The 20,595-nt window shown below is 42.1% G+C and overlaps 1 protein-coding gene across 2 annotated transcripts in view; it reads right to left on the bottom strand.

Moving 5' to 3' along the window:
- Positions 1-17,479, bottom strand: part of LOC116708141 (mgat4 family member C) — a 151,225-nt gene extending 133,746 nt beyond the window's left edge. For both annotated transcript variants that reach the window (XM_032545945.1, XM_032545955.1), the window contains exon 1: positions 17,038-17,479. The gene's annotated coding sequence lies outside the window, so the exon portion shown is untranslated. The remainder of the gene's footprint in view (positions 1-17,037) is intronic.
- Positions 17,480-20,595: the final 3,116 nt, after the last annotated feature.

The following is a 20,595-nucleotide window of genomic DNA, read 5'->3' as shown; positions in this document are numbered from 1 at the left end:
AAATGATTGATATGCATGATTCTCTTGGATGATACCGAAGCTAGCGTTCAGATTGCAGCTTGACAAAGGACCTACTTCTGCTTTAAAGAAATGTAAAATACATTTAAGTCGTCAGAACAGGTCCAAATAATTCTCAAGTAAAGAGAAAAAATAAAACGGAGCGTGTGGATGGCACCTAAACTATTCTTTTTGTGAAAATAATCAAAAAATGGATTTCAAAGATAAGAAAATCAGCATTCATATGCAGCAATATTCAACGTTACATTATTATTATTATGAAGTTCATTTACTTCAGCAGCTCAATTCTCTAAGTGAAACGCATCATATAGATTAATTCAACACATGCTGATGTTTCAATCCTTTTTTTCCCCAATAATTATAATTTTCTGCTCAAAGTTAATGAACAAACAACATTAAATATTAGAATATTATATCAGATTGTTTTAAAACACAAATGTGGGTGTAATCAAAAGTATGTTTTAATGCCTACTTAAAGTTTTTATATTCAGATGGTGCTTTTCATCTGACGCAGTAGCTTTTTTCAAATGCATATTTTAATATACTGAATATAACTGTATATAAACGCTCTCACTGAGCACAGATTGATTTTGAACAATACAAACCAAGTCTTCAGTTAAAAATTAGTCCGGTTTTGACCGGTCGAAGTATCTCAAATAATAAGCTGAAGCCGATCAAACACAGTGATGAAATGTGACTTTATTTATGCTACAAACAGGATGCTAATTTCATATGCACCACGGTTACCTGGGAGCTCGGCGACCGGGTCGCTGCGTGACAAACCGAGTTGTTCTGCAGAACTGTAGAATGTTTGCTGCAGACACTGAAGCCCCGAGGAGCAGAGTAAATGGAAATGAACTGCTTCTGCTGCAACGTTCAACTGGACAGAGACGGTCCAGTTCTGGTGAAACACACGACAGCGCTCCCGTTTTTATGTTGCTGCAGCTCATAACCGCATGCTATGTGAGCAAACGTGTCGTGTCTTGTGTTGTGTCAGACGTGAAATGTAGAAGGCAGCTAACAAAACTGCGAATGTGAAATAGTTGAGATTAAATTTCCCCCAAAAAAAAAAAAAAAAACAGAATTATGAATAATGGAGTGAAAAAGTTTCTAATCCTAAATACTTAAAAACCAACACATTTTAATAATCTTAGAAAATCATCTTGAACTTTACAGGACTTCTGAAGTTGTTTAAAAGTTAATTTATTTTTATTTTTAAGAAATATGTGCAGATGAACAGAATTATTTTTTTTTTTCCTAGAGTCAAGGAAACATCCAGCAAAAGACCTGACATGGCAAAAGGCCACATTTTATGCTAGCAGCTCATTGGAGCTGAAGCTTTTGTTTGCTAAACTGCCTCTGGTTTTGGCTTTTCCTGTATATTTGAAATGAACTTTGAAATCGCAGGTAAAACGTATACAATCCACCAATATGAAAATTTGGGTGAATGTCAATATGAAATACTAACATTGCTGCTATAATCAATAAGCAATAAATGAACCAGTACAATATATAAATGGCAAACATTCGATAGTACAGTATGTCGATATCTTGCGTATCCGTACTATTAATTGTACCAAAAACGGAGTAAATATCAATCATTGTTCTGACTTGTTAGCTCATTGCTACATTTATCAGTCAAGGGCTCAAACCTAATTTATTTATAAACTACAAAATAACTCAGTGGCTTAGCTATGTAGATCTGAAGCAAGGGTCAACTTCGTTTACATCTGCTTACTTTATTCAAAAATGTTAATGTAGAATACGGGATGCTTCCTAGTTGCCAGTGACAGAAGGTTCATCATTGTATTCACATCAAACTTTGACAAAAAAAATTGGTGGTAAACGAGGTATAAAAAATTAAAAAAAACGTTTGACTTTTAAGTTCCCAAGCAAACTACAAATAGACCTGTACAGAACACAAATTAATTAGTTTCATGTAGAAAGGCTCAATGCCAGTCCTTTTTTTTTAACTTCTTGTAGTTTGTCAAGGAGCAACAATATCAGAATTTCTCAGCCAAAAATTAAACATGCAGAACCAATGAGTGCCCCCAGAGTATTTATTAAAATAAAAGTCAACAAACTAACCAATTAATAAACAAATGACATGGAATTTTCCACCATATCAAATTATTTTTTGTGGTATGTTGCCACCTCAACGCATTAACTACTTGGTTAACCAATTCAATTATAGGTAAATGGAAAACAATCTCATTGGACCAAAAGTGTGTCGGCTCAACAAACATGTGGAACGGTGTTCATATTGAATGATGATCCAGTGCTTCTAAAGTGTTGCTCTTGGCTGAATGTTTTGGATCTGAGCAGCTTTGGCTCAAAATGTACCAAGACAGCCGAGCCTTCTTCAGTTGGAAAACTGTTGCTGTTCTGTCGGCGCCCTTGACATATCCAAGAAATGGCCCCTGGAGTCGGTTCCCGATGCACTGGCACCAAGCAATGTAGCAATCCGACAGCTAACACGGCAAAAATCACTGGGAACTGTTTACTGGCGAACAAGCGGCAAGGTCCTCCCAAAAGCCCTCGGAGGCAGGACTGGGTATGCCGGACCTCAGAACCGCTCAGCTCGTTTTATCACAAACGAACTGGTGCAACGAAATTGACTTCTTACTCAAGTTCAGCTGCAGAATTTTGGAAAAGCCATCCCCCCCCCCCGAACTGGAAAAAAAACTAGTAGCTCCCACAGTGGGAGCAGCTAGTGATTCTGTCAAGTTACGTCAGATCACTCTATAAAAGCACAAACTCCCAGTTTGCAAAGAGATAAATGATCCACTGTATCCTCAAAGGGATAAAATAACTTATTTCCTATGTTTGTAATGTTAACTTTTCCTATTACTTCCACTCAAATTAAACAGTTTATGAAGAGGCAATTTAATCAGTTCCATATAAGTCTACAAATTGTATTACTTTTCGAAAAGCAGTCCCCTTCCGTGTTTGTTAGGAATATTGAGAATTTGAAGGCTTTTGTCCGGCCAGAGTGGTAACGAACTAATGTGTATGAGGGGAAGTGCAGCGTAAATGGCTCACAGTCGACTCTCTAACAGCTGGAAGCTAAACCGCAGCAGGATTCACCAATCTCAGGCGCAGCGAGAAGGTTGAAGCTTTTCTCTCTGAGCTTTTTATACAAAGGCTCCCGCTACAGAATAATGGGAATGTGGTTATGAACCTCTCACACAGGAAGTCAATATGGGGAGTCGAGTAGAGTACAACAGGGGAAAAAGAGAATTGCTAGAGGATGGATGAAATGCAAGCTGAAAGAAGTTGGGCCTTTTTAAGGAAGGCCTTCAGACTAGTCTGTAGTTCCTATTTAACCCTTCCAGACTGAACGTAGCAGGCGATGAGCCAGCCAAATTTTCATTACCGTAATTCCGCCACACTTATCGCTATCGGAAAAATTCCAGTGGTTCCTAAAAGGGAAGACGTTGCACTTTCCAACCAATATCGGGTTATTATGGTAATTTCACCCCCGCCGTAGCAGGGAGTGAAATTAATCTGAGGGGAACTCTTTTGATAGACGGCAAATTGGGAAAACAACTTCCTAGATATTGAAAGTTCCAGTTGTTATGGAGAAATGGGCAAATATATTTACTCGCAGAACATTTAACGAACTGTGTGCAATTAAAATAAGCAAAAATATCCAGATGGGTATTTGAAACTTAGGTCTTATAGGGTTAATGTCTGTTACTGGTTTTAGCAACTGCTGACTATGTTTATGTCTTCATTTTGTAAAGCACTCTGAACTGCCGTGTTGCTGAAATGTCCTATACTAATAAATTTGATTGAAAAACACATTTTGAGGAAAGAAAACTACATAAGGTATAGAGTATCTCCCAAATGAAAACACATCCACAGAATATATGTCCCTTCCATCAAACATTTCCAATATTTGTGCTATCAATTAGGACATAACGAACACATCTGTAAGGGTGGTCGCAATTCTACCTGCTATTTGAGGCTTACTGCAGTGCCGGTGATTTACCTGAAATTGTAAATGGATGGAAAATTGAAGCAAATGTACCAAGAGGAGAGAAGCTGCAAATTGAAGCTGATTTATTTCTCTCCTACCAGGAAATAAATGATTCCTGGAGTGTTCTTTCCCTTCTTAGTTAAGAAATAATTCTGCCTTTAAAAGTATCTTCACCCGCTGCCTTCTGCGTTGAAGCCGAACGCATTAAAGCCCAAAAGATGTCGGACTACGACGAACTCTGAGGAAGGAACCTCGTGTTAATCACGTTGGGGGGCTTTTTATCACAGCCACAGCCTGAGACCCCTCATCCTCCTGCTCTTAATAGATATCAAGATTCCAGCTTTGCTTTGTTGGGCTTCCACTTGACAGCAACATCAATGCATCTTGGAGTATATGAATATACAGTTTGGATTCCTGCCAGGGTTCGCTCTCTCTCTCCTTCCTGTGCTAATCTTGGCTTGGATAACAAGCATTTCAGTCCACTCTTTGGCTCTCTCCGCCAGGCAGGAAGTGTGTCGGTAACTCAAGTCAGTTGACGTTAAGATTTCTCTGAGCGCAGACAAAAAATCTCACTTCCTGCTGTCACTGGAGATGGCTTCATCTCCCCCCACCCCCATTGGTAGCCCTAGTTTTCCCAACGTTAGCCTGGCAGAAGCCCAGTTAGCCACCCAGGCACTCATGACCCGCAACACCTCAGAAAATGGACACGTCAAAACTCCGGGGACCGGAGAGTACAGTCGAGAGGCAGAGCAACAATTATTTCTGGCATTTGTCTAACCTTTCACAAATAAATGAAGTGAGCCACAGTCGGGACCGTCTCTGCAGACGCTGTGGAAATCATCTGTGATTAGCTTGTGACTGGCTTGGCTTGTTCAGTCTACTCGACCCAAGTGATCCGGGTTTATACTTACACAAAGACTATGACAGTTATTAAAAATACTCAACTATGTCTTTGAGATAAAAAGAAAAGAGACTGTAAAGTAAACTAGACTTGAACATCAATTCCAAACATATCAGACGGAAATTAAACCTTGTAGCAAAGTATGAAGGAAAAGCGTCACCTTCTGCAAGACTGTGAAGTCTGTTCTTTGGGAATTATTTAAATTTCTCGTACAATATGGATGAAATGTGACTGAATTAGTCACTTTATGAAGGGTAGTCTTTTTATTTTTTTTGTTAGCCATTTACTTAGTTCTGGCCAGACTTCTGTCTCATTCTCACAGCCGGAGCTGGCATCTGCCGCTCCGTGAGGCGGAACCATTATGTCCAAGAAGGGCAAACAGAGCACACGGATACGGTAATTGTTTCTACGCTCTGTGGTGTGTGTGTGTGGAGGCAGGCGTGGGTGTGTGTGTGTGTGTGTGTGCGCGCACACTGCTCTGGCTTCTGCCAGGAGTGCTACTAACTGAGTGTGAATGCATGTGCTGAGAAATAGTATGGAACTTTATGCTGTAGCTTTAAGACTATTCCTCAGTATTATGTTTTTGTGGTTACTAAGATCACATTTTTTAAAAAGATTCATGTATGATATTGAAGTAGCAGGACAGAGTGGGGATAAACCTCAACAAGCCATTGGCTTTGTTTCCATTACAAACGTGTACAAAACTAATACTGAAAAAACTCAATTATGCAATTGGAGCGTTTCCATTACATAGGAAATAATTAAAATCACATATAAATAAGTTTGTTCATGTGATATGTCATTAAAAAACATGCGGCGCCATCATCCTCCAACTACTTCCTGTCGTCTTCCTGCCAGTAATAACATCTGGTTGTTGGTCATGTGGCTCGTGGGATGCGGGAAATAAAAAGTGTTTCCATTACAGTTTTACAAAATACATTTATTTTGATACAGCCAAAAAACTTTACTCCCTCATCCTAGTGGAAAAACTTTTTATAAAAAATGTTTTGTCAAAATTGTTGTATTTCATTCCACAATTTTATTTTCAGAATTCCACTTTGCGAAATTATGTTTTCTACTGTGACACTGAGCTCGGTGAAGCAGGGGACGAAAAACAGATATGGTCTAATTAAAGATCGGCAGATTTGGTTTGTAAAACCTTCACCTGCCACAAAACCTGTTTATCCTGATCCTGATTTTTCTCAAAAAAAAAAACATTCGAAAAGCGTTCATATAATTTCTTCTAGTCTTTTTATTGCGAGTAGTCATATTTATGTATATATAGAGAAGGCCAAATTACACCTTTATGACGAGACAATTTGCTGTAACGGTTTGTGATGATTATAAAACTACGACAACATTAGTACGCACTTTAGCGATTACCCGGGTTACCACAACCAGAACTCTTACAGTAAGAGTGTTCATAGTTTCTTCTTCTCATAGCAATTTGCGTTTCAGTAACTACGTCTCCAAAGGGCCAGTACAAGAGGTCGAGATGTTGACTTTTTTGGCTGCTCACTTATTGTATTGTTATGACAACGCTAGCAGTGGGATTCGATTTTTTTTTTTTTTCGTTTATTTGTTTTTTGGCAGGGTCTGCAATTAATCGCATTTTAATCAAAAACAATAAACTAACATTGAATTTTCATGTTTAAGGAAATCAATTTAAAAACCCTTTTTGCTTCTGCTGATTTAATGAATAAGTAAGACATATGAGTTCAACGACAAAAATGTTTACTGTTTTTAATCTGTTATTTTAAGTTATTCAATCATTATATTGGTGCAAACTGCTATTCTACCCATTCAGCTGTTCAGTATTTCTGGAACCTCTGATAATTCATGGAAGCACTTAGAAAAAGTAATTGGTAACACCTTATTTGACGGGTTGTGAATAATTCTGTCATAACACCGTCATAAACATGACATAACACCTGTCATGAACATGAGTAAGTCTTCATGAATATTTATGACTGTTGTCATAAAGTGTCATTTGGTAAATCATGACACTTTTAATACAAAGTTGACATTATTCAAAATGTCTTTGTTATGACAACTTGACATTAACCAAGAAATCATGATCTGACATAAATTTGTTATAAAAGTATTACTGATTAAACTTTAGCTTTAATAATATAAAGCTACATCATTTTTAACGTTTAATCAGTAATACTTTTATAACAAATTTATGTCAGATCATGATTTCTTGGTTAATGTCAAGTTGTCATAACAAAGACATTTTTGTCTAGGTTAATGACAGTCATAAATATTCAAGAAGTCATGACAGTCTTATTCACAACCCCTCAAATAAAGTGTTACCAAATAATTTGTTAGAAATATGGACTCTAGAAGTTAGCATTGGGGACGTCTGTGCTGCTCCAACCTGTTTAGCGTTGAGATAAATAGCTTCGCTAATAGGCTAACTCCTTTTAGCACTGCTTGAACACAACAATAATCTTTTCCAGCATCCAATCAGATCGTTTCTTGAAGCATTAGAGGCCAAAAACAGCATCCGTCTCCACCAGATTGGTTAAACCATGTGGAGTAGTTATGAACTCCATATGTATTAAGAACATAGAAGTAAAGTGGAAAATATTCAGATTTTTTTCCATGCATAACGTGGAAAAAATTAATTATTTTAATTTTAAAAATCTTGAACTAGTATTTTTTAAATCAATATTAAGGAATTATTGACTTAGGATTAGCTCCAATATCTTGCTTAAAATTTACATGTACGGTAAGTTAATTTCATCTTATTTCTACAGTAGTGTGCTAAAATATTTGCACTAGAAACCACACACAAATACTTTGTAAGATTTTGTGTTTTTGCGGTGTGGTTGAATGAAGATGTGGCATTCGGCTTTACATATCAGTGAAATTTGGGCCCCTAAAACAACAGCATAGAGAAAGAATCGGCTCCAGGAACCTGACAGAGTACAAACCATGCTGAGCTGATAGATGGGAATATAATAGAAGCATGCACAGCACAATTCTGGGAGCTATTTTCAGATTGCTGTGGGTTGTGGGTCGGCCCTGTCTTCTCCGCTGCCTCACTCCAGATTTTCCTTGTCACACACCTCTGAGTCAGACAGCGACAATCGCAACATAAACTGCATTATCTGGAAATCTGGGCTCACAATCTCCTTCTGCTAAACTTTGGAGAGACCAGACCAGGAAAACGAGGGGACGACGTCCCAGTGCGCTTCTGTCAGCCCGATGATGACGCGTTCATGTTTTCAGCTCTTCTAAACACTGACTTCCTAAGTAACTTGAGAGGATTAAAAATAAAAACAGCCCTCGACACGACGCACAGATCCGGCTGGAGGCCGACTCGCGCTAGGCATTCATTCCGGGAAAAGCGCGCGCCCCGGTAACAAGCAGAGGCTCGTGGTGTGAGTCTCGCCCCGCGGTGACCCCTAATGAGCCGGCAGCCTCCTGCCAGAGGCGGCTGGGCTGCTGCACTTGTAATGAGCTGCTGTTTTGCTGCAGGCCTTCCAGACGAGCCGTGGAGCTGTCGTTGGCACCGCAGGACATGAGCAGCTCTGGCAGATGATGCAACTCTGTGGCCATTTTAATCTTTTTTTTATAGGACTCATGTGAACAAACTTAAGTCACGTCTGAGTTTATTTGCGTTTCTTATTGGACACTCGATTGCGAAATGATGTTTTTTCGACGTTACGTGAAATTCAGCTAGAGTCAGTTAGCTGAATGTAGACAAAGTTTGTGCACATTTGTAATAGAAATGCAGCTACTCTGAGACTCTGACTGACTCTGTCCTATGACACCTTTACGGTTGTCTGAACTTTTCCCATAAAAATGTGGAAAAAATTATGACCTTGCTGAAGCATTTCTCTCCTGGAACTAGGAGGTGGGCCAAAGGACTTAGAATTTTATCACAATGCTTTTTAGTACTATTGTGATGACGATAAAAAACTATTTATTACTTCAATCTGGAGAGACTCAGACGGAGATGAGAAGACAATTAGAAGAGTTTATTGACAAACAGAATTTAAAGTCTTTGGCGCTCGGGCCCCGGCTGGGGATAACGGTTATCGCAGCGTTAGCGATAGGCTTCAGATGAGCATCCCCGATGCTGTTAGGAACGTCATCCCCCGGGGCCCGGCACTGGTGGTGGAGGTTGAAGAAGGGTGCGGGCCTCAGGACCGGGCGAATGGAGGAGAAGGGGTGGTGGTGGGTTGAGCTCGGCTGGAGAGCGAAGGACGCCATGAATGAAGGTCCTTATCAGCTGGGACTTGGTCGGTGATTGGACGTGACGTGGCTTGGTCCGGCGTTGATAGGTCGACGATTGTGGGCAGGTCGCTTCAATTAACGGGTCCCGGTGGGGATAAAAGAGTCTTCCAGTTTGAATTTGCGCCTAGGCTTCATTTCAATCTGGAGAGACTCAGACGGAGATGAGAAGACAATTAGAAGAGTTTATTGACAAACAGAATTTAAAGTCTTTGGCGCTCGGGCCCCGGCTGGGGATAACGGTTATCGCAGCGTTAGCGATAGGCTTCAGATGAGCATCCCCGATGCTGTTAGGAACGTCATCCCCCAAAAAGAGGCCGAGGCCGGGGCCGAGGCCGTGAATATAAGGCAGAAAGTAAAAGGGGGAAAGAAGTTGCGCTGACTTTGGCTACCGAGTTAATAACGTAAAGGACGTGACATGACAGTTAAAGGAGAGGGAGAGTAGGACGGGAAGTGAAGACCAGCTGGGAATGCTGCAGGGCAAGAGGCGGTAGAATACACAAAACACAGGGCATAGGGACGTGGTGTGAGAGCCGGCTGGGGATACGGCAGGACAAGGGAGGAAGGGATGTTGGGAGGTGACGGCCGGCTGAGGACACAACGGGGCATGGGGTAGCAGAACGCAGGGCATAGGGATGCTGGAGGATGAGCCGGCTGGAAATGCTGCGGGACTAGTGGGATGGACGTGGGCTGGCGATAGTTGGCAGAGGACACGGCAGGGCATGATGATAGGAAAGCCGGCGGGGAATGCGTGGGGTGAGAATGAAGGGATAGAAGCAGGGCTTAGAAGAGGGGATGCTGGTTTAAAAAACGCCAGCATTAACTAAAGAGGGTTGTAGGATGAGGGGAGCAGGGCATAAGACAGGGGATGCTGGTTGAAAAACGCCAGCATTAACTAAAGGAGGGTGTAGGATGAGGGGAGCAGGGCATAAGACAGGGGATGCTGGTTGAAAAACGCCAGCATTAACTAAAGAGGGTTGTAGGATGAGGGGAGCAGGGCATAAGACAGGGGATGCTGGTTGAAAAACGCCAGCATTAACTAAAGGAGGGTGTAGGATGAGGGGAGCAGGGCATAAGACAGGGGATGCTGGTTGAAAAACGCCAGCATTAACTAAAGAGGGGTGTAGGATGAGGGGAGCAGGGCATAAGACAGGGGATGCTGGTTGAAAAACGCCAGCATTAACTAAAGAGGGGTGTAGGATAGAGGGAGCAGGGCATATGATGGGGGGATGCTGGTTAAAAAACGCCAGCATTAACTAAAGCAGGGTATAGGATAGAGGGAGCAGGGCTTAAGATAAAGGGACGCATTGAATAGAGGAGATGGAGCGGGGAAAAGGATACGGGGCAGCTGGCTAGAAAAAGAAGCCAGCTGGTAGCGGCAGGGCTTAGGAGGTAACGAAGACATGGAAGGGACCAGCAGAGGAAGGAACAGGACGAGGGATGAGGGGCAGCTGGTTAGAAAAAGAAGCAAGCTGGAAGCGCAGCGAGGCATTAGAGGAGAGAGGCAGATGGCTGAAGGACAGCTGGGAATGGTTCGAGGCTCAGGGAGAAGTGCCGCTGGGAGATGAGTGATCACTATGGGTGAGCGGGGACACAGCGGGGCAAGAGAAGGTGGAATGCTGATGGGTGAAGGCCAGTAGAGGTGAAATAATGATACTATGGAGTGATATTACTGATAGAGAATGAGATCCCCCCAAAAAGAGCTGAGGCCGGAGGCCGAAGCTCAGAATTAGAGGCAGGAGGAGCTAGGCTAACTAGGGGCTTACGGGCTATGTCTCGAGGAGTAATTAGAAGATGATTGCAGAGATAGAGGTAAGAGACGAGAAGATGGTAGATGAAGGTGAACAAAGGTAAAGTGGATGCTATGAAAAGATATGTTAGCTGGTGGAAGGAAGCTAGCTGTGAGATAGCAAAAGAGGATGGGAGAATGAATAGACTAGAGTGAGAAAATAACTGCCTGCTACTGAAGGTGGGATGCTGATGCTAGGATCAGACTCAGAGGGTGACGTTAGAGGAAACGAGCGAAAGACAAGATCATTCTAGAATGAACCTGAAAATAAAAGTGTGAAGGACGATGAGGGGAAGGACATGCATCACGTTTGCTGCATAAGAGTGTGCACTTTTGCCTGAGGTTGACCAACCACCACCAGTGGATCGTGCAGTGCTCGTCTGGCACTGAGGGAAGCTGCGAACACGGAGGAGAGATACTCATTACGTGAAAAGAATACTGAAGATGAACTGGGGATTTTTATATATATATGCCCATATATAAATTATGTAAAATTTTTTGCACTTATTGGAATAAAGAACAACGACTCGCCAGATCTAGATCATCATCCATGTGTTTATCTTCAGTTACATTGGTTACTGCCACACGACTTCGCGGGTCTTTCCGACAAATCAATCGAACGCTGCAGCTGATCAGAAATGCTACTGATCGCGTTCTCGCTAAAAACCAGGAAGATGGAGCACGAAACGCCAGTTTTAAGATCCCGACGCTGGCTCCCTGTTGCCCAAAGAATTGACTTTGAAATACCGTTGTTAGTTTGCAAATCACTGAACGACTTGGCACCACGAAACAATGAGGATCTGCCGTAAAGCATCAACCTCCCAGGCTCATGAGGTCTTTCGGTTTGAGCCGCTCTACGACCCCGGGACCAGGCCAGAAAGAGAAGGAGCATTCAGCATCTAAACCCCGCGGATTGGAGCAACTCCCGGGAGACCTTAAAACGCTGAAACACGACTTTGATTAATCTCGACTAAAACCCGCCTGTTTAGAATGTATTGGAAACATGCTTAATTACAAAGTTAATGATGGAACTTGACTTGATATCATATTTTGTTTGTTGCTTCCCTATGCATGACTTTGGTTCTTGAGCTGTTATGATATAAAAGCACTTGCGCTGAAGACACCTTGCTGCTAAAAGCTTTGTTGAGTGAGATCTTTAAATACTACAGCAGCCACAAGCATCCGGTAAGGGATGAGAGGAGAGATTTCTGGTTCGAAATTTATTAAATAGAGCTGAGAGTGGTCTACGAGAAATACAGAAGATGAGGCAAATGAAGCTATTATTTTCACTCGCTATGGAGTTAATTTTTTTTTTTTTTTTTTTTTTTTTTTTTTGTACCAGCAGATGGCAGCGAGACGACAAATAAACCGCAAAAACGTTATCGTGATGATAACTCTTTAGATTGTCATACCTGAATTTAAGTTGCTCGGATATACGAATCCTGCTTGAACGCGGAGAAAACTTACTTTTATTCGTTGACCCGCTCCCGGTCTCTTGAACAAACAGCTCTGAACGGCCTCTAACGATTACTTCATAACGCTGAACGTGAGCTCTTACAACAACGGCTGATGCAGCTTGAGAGAACAAGGAACCAATCAAGGTAAATGTGAATCGGACGGTTTCCTGAGCTCTTAAAGCGCAGTTATGTTAATCCATTTACGACATGCTATACAATAGGAATTTGATTGATTGATTTGGCTGGCTAGTTGAAAAGTGCCGTGCGACTACTTGACTTGGACCCAGGCGATGATGAGGGGGTTTGGTTCCTTTATAAAAAGCCGTGGCTTCAGGGCGGCTTGTAAGTGCTGATGGCCGTGTTAACGAATCCGTAAGGGAAACCGGAGGGTGCTTTATGATGATTAGTTCAGAAGCGAGATGGAACGAACGCATCTGAGCCTGGAACCTGAGTGAGCTAGAGAACAAGCTGAGTGAACCAGGAAGTGGCAGGATAATCTGAGAAAAAATGGTATGCAGATTTCAGATGAGAGATGAAGCGTAAAAGCACTGGACGGGACATGAGCTTGAAATATGAGAAAATGGGACAGCTTGCTTATTAGCGGAGAACCGCCCTGGCTCAGGATAAAATTTAACGGGTAGGGCGAAATGAATCTACGAGGCTGAACATGTACCACAACATCGGTAGCCTGCAGGCTACTTGTCAACGAGCTTAAGGTATTACTAGAGTCGACTTTCAGCTATCTGTATTACTAAGTCGACTTTCAGCTATCTGTATTACTAGAGTCGACTTTTAGCTAACTGAATTACTAGAGTCGACTTTTAGCTAACTGAATTACTAGAGTCACCTTTTAGCTAACTGAATTACTAGAGTCACCTTTTAGCTAACTGAATTACTAGAGTCGCCTTTTAGCTAACTGAATTACTAGAGTCGACTTTTAGCTAACTGAATTACTAGAGTCACCTTTTAGCTAACTGAATTACTAGAGTCACCTTTTAGCTAACTGAATTACTAGAGTCACCTTTTAGCTAACTGAATTACTAGAGTCACCTTTTAGCTAACTGAATTACTAGAGTCGCCTTTTAGCTAACTGAATTACTAGAGTCGCCTTTTAGCTAACTGAAGTGCTAGAGTCGCCTTTTAGCTATCTGTATTTATGAGAGTGAACTTTTAGCTATGATTGCCTGTATCAAACGGCCCTATTCGCCTCAGTCGGTTGGTTTGGGGAAACATTTGCACGGTTCTTTGCGTTTGCTGATTGTTGCCGAGGTTCTAACGCGCCTGCGCTCTCCTTCGCTGCCCTCTGGGTAACCCAGCGCGAGCGTCTCAGCACTCATGATGCGTTTAAAGGCGGCTTGGAGAAAAAGGCCACGACATGAAAACATCAGATAAGCAGTTTTAACTGCGAAAAAGAGCGAGAACACATGCATGGGAAGTACGGAAGCCCCCAATGTAACTAATTGATGTAAGAATGATGAAGTTTGGAACGCAGCCTGAAAGGCGCATGCGAGTAGGGCCTGCGAGTTCAGGAAGGGGATAAACTAATAAAGTTCCTACGTTTTGTCGCGTTGTAAAGAGTGAATGAGGCACGTGAAGGCTACATCTTACCCCCGAAGCCCGAGGCGGGCGTGGCGTGGGAAGTCCGATGGGAGGTGCTGACGGGCGGGCTGACAGCGGCCATGCGGATTTGAGCCAAAGCGGGGAACCAGTGGGAAGGCGGTGCGATGAACGCTGGCGGTGGAAAGGAAGATGGTGGACGATGAGCTGGGAGGAAACGGCAGCGTAGATCGAAGCAGCGAGACGTTGCGGCCCGGCCGGGGCGGAGAAAGGCTGCCAGGGGATGAATGCAACGTAGACGGTGGGATTATGTGTCCACTTGCCAGAGACAGATCGTGAAGCGGGTGGCATAGGAGCGAGGGCCGGTAGATCCCAGATCGGCGAGAGAGCGGCGGGAGAAGCTGTCTGGAATAAATGAGGCCTGGACCGTAAGGAACTCTTCTTCCATCTGAGGAGCGTCTGAAGGAAAAGAAGGCGCCGAGCCCGCGGCTAAGCGGCTTTTGTGACTGACATTAGAGGTGGAAGGACGAGCAATGACGACGAAAAGGATCTGGTGAGATGGCTGACTGAGAGCTGAGGCGTGCAGCTGAACAGGTTGAGCTCGGCTGGAGAGCGAAGGACGCCATGAATGAAGGTCCTTATCAGCTGGGACTTGGTCGGTGATTGGACGTGACGTGGCTTGGTCCGGCGTTGATAGGTCGACGATTGTGGGCAGGTCGCTTCAATTAACGGGTCCCGGTGGGGATAAAAGAGTCTTCCAGTTTGAATTTGCGCCTAGGCTTCATTTCTCTTTTACTACAAACATAAATGCTGCCCTTGAAAAGCGTCTATTTGAAATAAGCTCCTTCAGGATGAAACGTACCTGTTATTTAGATCAAACTGCACATTAAGATTTAATTTATTCATATTTATTTTTAATGAACTGATATTTTTATGCTCTTGCGGAAAGAAACAGTAGAGAAAATAGTTAAAAAACAAACATTTTAGTCCGTTTTTCTTTTTTGACATTAAGTGAAATTTATTGTAACAAACAATATATCAAAATTCTTACCACGTTAAGAAATGTTCATAATAAATGATAAGCAACACGATAAATACCCACACCCTACCTGGAACAAGTTTGCCAATTTTGACATCGAAAGCAAAAAAAAGAAAAAAATTTGAATTTCGTCGCTTTTCCTTTTTGTTTTTGATTTAGTACGTAAATTGGAAGCGGAATGAAAATAATGGTTTTTGTACAAAATTTTTAAAACTCTGCTTCTTTTAGTCTGATTAATGAGATTCAGTAAAACTAGCTGCCTTTGGATACAACCCAATTAAGAGTCGCTTTGGAGGGGCTGCAGAGATTCATGAGTCAACAGCTCGGTTATTAGTCCAACACTTTATGGAAGGAAGACATTTTTGACATGGAAGCTAAAAGAAATGCAGTTTGCCACAAGCAAAACCTGTTAGGAGGCTGTGAAAAACTTGGTTTAGGAAATTGGTTACTTTTCAGCAGAACAACAAACCTAAACATTCAACCGCAGCATTTATGTATTAGAATGGCCCAGTCAAAGTCCAAAGTTGAAAACAACATAAGCATTTGTTGTCTTATGTTCTTATGTTTATGTTATGCTGCTGTTCTCCATCTAGTTTCATTAATATTTTTGGATAATTCTGCAAAGAAAAATTTCCATTTCAGTCAATAATGGACGATGATTCCAGACAGGGGCTAACAGGTCCTGGCCCCTGCTTTGGCCCCTGCTTTGGCCCCTGCTTTGGCCCCTGCTTTGGCCCCTGCACTGAAGAAGTAATACAAAATCAATAGTCTTTTCAGGTACCATGTATTTTTTAGAGAACAGGACACACACATTTGTTTTGTCTCTCTTTCTGATCTGTCATGTAAAAATGTTTATTAAAGTTGTCTGCAGACACATATGAACTTTATCTAAATTCTCTAGTAGGTGCTAACAAAATAATTCAAAGAAAAAAAACAAAAATGCCTACAAGTCAGAAGTGGGACGATATGTCAAATTTAAGTCATGAATATCGGTATCGGTGTTGGTGTCGGTGGTACTGGCCCTGTACTTACTGGTATTGGATTGATACCAAAATACTCCAGAAACTGTCACTGTTTCTATTCACAGTTTTACACTAAAAATTAATAAAAACAAAAGCAAAAAAAACAAGCAGCTCTTTGGTTCGTTGGCTCAGTTAATATTTTAAATGGTGAAATATTGCCCTTTTTTAAAAAATATTCACCGTTTGGTTCGGTGCCTCCATGATTAGCCCCTGGTAAATTTATTCTAGAAGCGCCACTGCACCACCCCAGATGTAAAGCTGGTAGATATACACCAAAAAGGTTTGCAGCTGTAACTGCAGGAGGTGCTGGTTTAACAAAGAATTGATTTATGGGATTGAAAACGGCAGCATGTCACCCTTTTCAAATTTTCTCATTTAAAGAATTAAAAACCTTTTAACTTGTGGTTTTGGTGTGTGTCATATCAAATCTTAAAAACAAATCTGTGACTTTAACATGACAAAATATGAAAAAGTTCAAGCTATGTGAATACTTTTCCATGTCACCGTACAGTGAGGATTATTTATGCTCAGATTTACCGCTAATTTCTCAGAGTTTAAAGAATTTTTAGAGGTAGTGGAAAATGCACCTCACACCAGTTGTTTTTTTGTTTTTTTTTTACATTCAAATACTAACTCAAAGGGTGACGTGACAATCTGCTGGATGACCGATGTATTTCTTCATTGAGTCTGATTTTAAACAGAACCAGCCAATCACCAGGTTTGATCTCGATAAGCTCAGCCGCCAGCGTGCATCTCGCCCCCCGGGCTGCCGTCTCCAGGTCTGCGGGATGCGCACCGCGCTGCAGACACGCAGGGAGACAGGCTGCAGCCCGACGTGCAGAAAGTTAACACCCGGTCTCCATCCGGACACGCGGGGCCGGGTCAGAGGCAGAGTGAAGCTGCTGGTGCCGTGATCCGACCGACCACGTGTGTTTTTGTTTTACCTGACACACTTTGAGCTCGCGAAAAGAAAAAAAAAAAAAAAAAAACACAGCCAACATCTCGGAAACACAACCAATCCACTCACCTGCGCTGCGCATCGGCTGCACACGCACATCTGCAGATGTCTCGTTTGTCCTCCCGTCTCTGCCCGTCTCCCGGTTAGACTGTCATCAACCGGAGCGGTTCGGTTCAGTCGGGAGGAACGAAACCGAGGGACGTCGCCACGAAATTTTCCGAAGCGGTCCTCTGCCGGGGTTTTCTCGCTCTCTCGCGGAAGGGAAACTTTGCGGATTTAGGTTACACGAAATTAGAATTCAAGCAGCAGAGATCGCGAACCGCATCCCGTTGTGTGTTGAGACTCCTGCCGCTGCGCTCCCGGTCCGCTCCGCTCCGCTCCTCCTCTGCTCTGCTCCTCCCGGCGGCAGGAGGGCGGTGCGCTCCGGCGGTGCATGCGTGGCACGAACGGCCGAAGATTCACCTGTCACCGCCGGATACGAGCGCATCCTGATGTCCAACACAGACGGTCTGGAGATGGATGAACCTGCAGGGGCGTACATAAGATTTTTTTTTTGTTGTTGTTGTTGTTTCTTTCTTTCTTTTTCTTTTTTTAAATTTTTTTTTTGTTATTTGAGGGAGGGTTCGGTGACTTTCAGGGGTTTAGTGATGCTGTTAAGGGCTGCAGCAGATAATGAAAAGTGGCACAAAAACAGACATTTGTATAAATAAATAACTTAATAGTTAAATGGCAAAAAAAATAACAACAATAAAGTAAATATTTCTATAAGATTAAGTAAAAAGTAATTACTGTTGAATTATGAACAGGTATAAAACAATGTGTTTATTATACTTTATGCCTGCATTATAGAGTTTAGACCGGGCCTTAAAAATCCAGCCCAAGCTCAATGGCGTTGTGTCTGAGCTCAGTCTGACCCGACTAATTAACTGCTATTGTAGGTCCAAGCCCAAAATAAACCAGACATATTTTATTTTATTTAAGATTTTACACCTTAAGTACCACCATTTAAGTAAGCATGTTGGCCTTCTTCCAGCGCCATCTTGTCACTTGTTGTGACTGCAGGGTGAGTCAAGTGCAATTCATGTGGGATGTCAGACTTGACCCAAGCTTGACCCAATCCGACCATTAAGGAAATCCTTTTGGCCCGTTCCAACCCGAGCTTTGGGTCGGGTTAGGCTCAAGCTACAACTCTAAAGTCTACTCTCAGCTGCCTGAGGGCAACTTGTTCAATTGCTCCAATAAAGACATGAAAGTATTAAACACTACCTGAATATCCAGATGCCATGAGGTTCAGGGAAAAAGATGGCTTCTGGGTCACAACGGCATGTTTGCAAAAAAGCAAAATATCTTGTGAAGATGATGACTGAAGTCACACCAAAAAACAGTTCTGTACCGACATGGATTAAAAGGCCATGTAGTTAAAGTGGATCTTCCAAAGAGACATCGATCCTAAGAATATCACCAGATTTGTTACTATGGGCCTTAGAAACAAAGTCATTGTTACATGCATGTGTGGACACACATTTTTATCTTTAATCATTGTCCAGTTCAAATAATGATTAAATATAATGTAAATGAAACAGTCTTAGGTGTAAGGATCACTCATATGTGATTGAATTGTAAAAGAAAATCACTGTTGAATTTGTAGTTTTTTTCCACAGGTTCAGGATGTTGTGTGTTTGAGAGGCAGCCCTAGCCAGAGACAGTTCTGGTAAAGTTAGAGCCATGATGCCCAAACATTTATGTCAAAAAAATCAATTTTCACCTAATAGGGGTCTGAAGGACTTAATAGAGGTTTTGTCCCATGAAGCCTTCAGAGGCTTGTGTTACCTTTCAATACTGATGAAGGGGAGATAACAGGGAGAGTGGAATTGAACCAAGCCCCATTTTGACAGGGACCCTCTTCAGCAGCCTAAGCCCAAGATTAGGAAGCAGCATTCCCACCCAGTTTTCATTCCCCTTTTCTTTCTCTTCTGAAAAAAAACTCTATTTCTCTCCCTAAGACACACCTGCAGCTGGGAAATACAAGACAATGTCTTATACAATTAAAAGAGCTCGAGAGACTAGAAAGAATTCGGTTATGGACTCAAACGTTGGTCACAACGTTTTATTTTTCAAAAGAACAAACCTTAATGTTTATTTTCTAAAATGCTGTGTTTTTGTGTTTCTTTTTATATGTTACCAAAACTGGCTTGTTCTGGCTACTTCACAATAAAATGTGATCTATTCAGTTGCATGTCAAGTTCACTGGCCAAACATGGCAGCAGAACCACACATTCAACAACTAACTTGACCCTGAGGTTTTGAAACCTCTACACCTTATGACCCTGTCCATGAACACCTCAAACAAGGGGCAGCACCGCTGCACTCCAACTCACTCTGGAAACTAGTTCAAAATTGTGCTTTGAATGTGAACACAACTCTTACTCTGGCTATGCTAGGACTGGCTAACCCTTAAAAGCATCCCTGATGCCACGTACAGCCACGGCACTGCTCACAAAATGTCTCAGGAAACTTATTCATAAGTCTTCTCTAGGTTCATAAAGCTTGTGTGGACCATGATCCAACCTCCCATGGGAGGATAAAGATCAGGTCTGCTCTTCTGTGGCCAGGATTAAAGGTCATACTGCTTCTATTGTCCCAAACACACTAGAGTACATTTTCCCATGGAGACTGAGATGTTGTTCCCCTTGATAGTTGGAACACAGTTTCTTAGGGTTCGTTCACACCAGCCGTGTTCAGTCCGCTTTAATCGGATTCTTGTTCATTTGCTTAGAAAGTCTGGTTTGTTTGGAGAGGTCTGATGCAAACTTTAAAAACTTTATCCCTACAAACGTAGGTATTGGTTCAGTTTAAGTAAGCTGTGGTGTGGTTTGAATGCATATATGAACGCCAAGCAAATCAGAGGCCACTCACTCCAAAAGCAGGAAGCAGACTAAAGCTAACACGTGTCTAGTGCTAGTTGAAGAAACGGTTTGTGTTCTTTTACCAAAGACAAAAGAGAAATCCTACACCGCTAAAATCTGATGCCACTCCATTTTTGTTTAGTGGAGAAGAAAGTTGTGCTCAGTTTCTTCTTCAGGAGCTTTTGTGTTGTTTCCTTCGGTGGTTTTTGGTGCAGCGCCACCACTGGTGAGGAGGGGTGAACAGGTTTTTCAAAGTCTTCAGTTCCTTTAACACAGTGCAGGGCTAAAGCAAACCGCACCAGCTGACAGTGTAACAAACGTTGCAATTTTGGTCCCCAGTTGAACCGAGTCTACTGGACTATCGGATTATATATCCCAATATTCCCTTGGAAAATAAAAGAATGCTGTAAAAGTGAGAAAATAACCCAACTTTGACATAGAGAGAACAAACTTGGAGACATTTATCTGTAAAAAAAAAAAAGAAAAATGAAAAAAGCCACGAAAGTTATCAATTTGTCTCCAATCAAAAGTGTCTAAGCTGAGTATGTTAAGTGTGACTGATTGGGAAGGTTCAGGGAAATCAGCAGCCAGTTGGAGGAAGGGGGTGGGGGGGATACTAGCTGCTCAGAGCTCCAGTTAGGGTCACATTTAGGCTAATCTATTTACATGCATATTCATAACTAAATTCACAAATACCCTGGTATGAATAATTAAAGAGAGC

Source organism: Xiphophorus hellerii, chromosome 2 (assembly GCF_003331165.1).
Source record: "Xiphophorus hellerii strain 12219 chromosome 2, Xiphophorus_hellerii-4.1, whole genome shotgun sequence".
Classification (NCBI taxonomy): Eukaryota; Metazoa; Chordata; class Actinopteri; order Cyprinodontiformes; family Poeciliidae; genus Xiphophorus; species Xiphophorus hellerii.
Note: the sequence above shows the minus strand (reverse complement) of the source record. Positions and strands in the feature narration are given on the sequence as shown.